Below are 1872 nucleotides of genomic sequence, written 5' to 3'. Positions count from 1 at the left end.
GCTTGAACATGCCAAGTGTACTGTAAGTACAGTTTTTTTGCAAATATAAAAATATCATTCGAACTTTTCAAATATAGAAAATCAAAGGCAGCGTTTTATCAACTCCAAAATCTCATTTTCTATTCATAAGTGTTAGAAAGGCTTTTAGGCAAAAACATCATACTTTTTGAAAGTAAGTATGAATAACTGCACTCACCTCTTTTGTCAGCATATCTTATATCACTGGTTTCATGATGTAAGCTTAAAAAGTGGCTAATGAATTCCAAAACAAAAATTGAAATAAAATATGTTTACACAGTCCATAGGTGAGAATGCAGCTTTAAAAATCATGAAAAGGTAGAAAAGAGGTTGATATCCTTTTTATCAAATAAGGCCTGATAATTTGTGTCATGAAAATGCAGTGATTTGAGCTTGGAAGTATATGTTGGTATATTGATTAAGTATTTATAATATTGATAATTAACATATAACATTTATTGATGATATAAGTAGATAAATGAAAATAAAATGAAATGCTATTTATTTTAAGGGCATCTCAGCTGTTCTTCTCCATCATTTGACGGATGAGCATGAGTGGCCTCCCCCGATTCAATATTATGAGTAAAGTCATGGGCCATTGAGCCAAGAGGAGAGGAATTCACCATGGCTTAACAAGAAAAAAACACTTTAGTACCCTTAAAGCCCTCAGAGTGATTGTCCTTGACAACCACCTTCCATCAAAGACGCATACTATCTAGTCTACAGGTAAATAAATTTAATGTACAGCAAGCTTTGACTCTTTTCACATCTTATATTAGTAGAAGTTTGAAGTTATACCCTTTTATATATTATTATATTAAAAATCAGGGAATTCAGGCTATTTATACAGGAAACAAGAATAAGCATTTCATAAAATAACTGCATCATAATTCATGAAATTGAAATGATCTGATCACATTTCAGGTTTTAAAGCTGCACTCCCACAGATTGAACGCTTTGACAACTTTTTTTTTGTCTTGGAACGAGCAGATTTTTATATTTAAGTTAAAGAAAGTGATGTTTATGCATTAAACATTATTTTTCGAACGGAAATATGAAAAACTGCCATCTGATTTTTTTTGTCAGCAATCTTATATTATTGGTTTCCAGATATTCTCGCAAAAATGTGCTCTTTGCAAGACAAAAAAAATAAAAATGTAAAATTTGTATATCTGTGGGAGTGCAGCTTTAAGTCTGGTTCTTTGGCGAACTTTTTTTGTGAAAGTGGAAATATTTATTTCGATAACTATCTTACTTCTAGATAATTGTGCGTGTGTGTGTGTGTGGTGTGGTCAAATCTTATTCTGTAAATGAAACATTTCTTGTTTTGTATGCAGACTAAACCGTGCATGGAACAATAGAAGAGGATGGCAATATTCCTCAGTAAACGCAGTGAAAGAAAAAAGACCTATCCATACAAAGAGTCGCTGAAGAAACTGATCTCCATGTGTCACTTGACAAACAATTTTTCGGTATGGGTAGAAAGGCTGCTATGGAGAAGCACTACCCTCGACAAATCTCTAGCCGCCTTGAACAGTTATCTCCTTAACCAAGAAGGGAATTGTACAGCGAGCAAGAATCTAGGTTTAATGAGAGACATTTCTAGAGGTTTACTATGTGCTCCAATATTCATGAAACTTAATTACAATTGTCTCATTGTTGTCTTGTTTGAAACTAGGTCACATGTGGACTGAATGGAAGTCATTTGATTTTATTTTTAAAACATTATAGAATCAAACCTTGGTATTGCTTTGTAAGATTACATGTGTTCAAACTTAATGAGAATGTTCACCTTGATGAAATGTTAAGGGAGATCAAATTTGTCACATACGGTAAAAAATATGGTCACTTCTT

At 32.6% G+C, this 1872-nt stretch overlaps 1 long non-coding RNA gene across 1 annotated transcript; it reads left to right on the top strand.

Moving 5' to 3' along the window:
* On the top strand, positions 1-1477 carry LOC128219638 (uncharacterized). Its single transcript, XR_008258606.1, has 3 exons — positions 1-22; positions 530-744; positions 1356-1477. It is a non-coding gene; the product is annotated as an uncharacterized LOC128219638 (long non-coding RNA).
* The last annotated feature ends 395 nt before the right edge of the window (positions 1478-1872 follow it).

The sequence above is a fragment of the Mya arenaria genome, chromosome 15, assembly GCF_026914265.1.
Source record: "Mya arenaria isolate MELC-2E11 chromosome 15, ASM2691426v1".
NCBI classification, from domain to species: Eukaryota; Metazoa; Mollusca; class Bivalvia; order Myida; family Myidae; genus Mya; species Mya arenaria.
The sequence above is the reverse complement of the archived record's forward strand: the minus strand, read 5'-3'. Positions and strand labels throughout refer to the sequence as shown.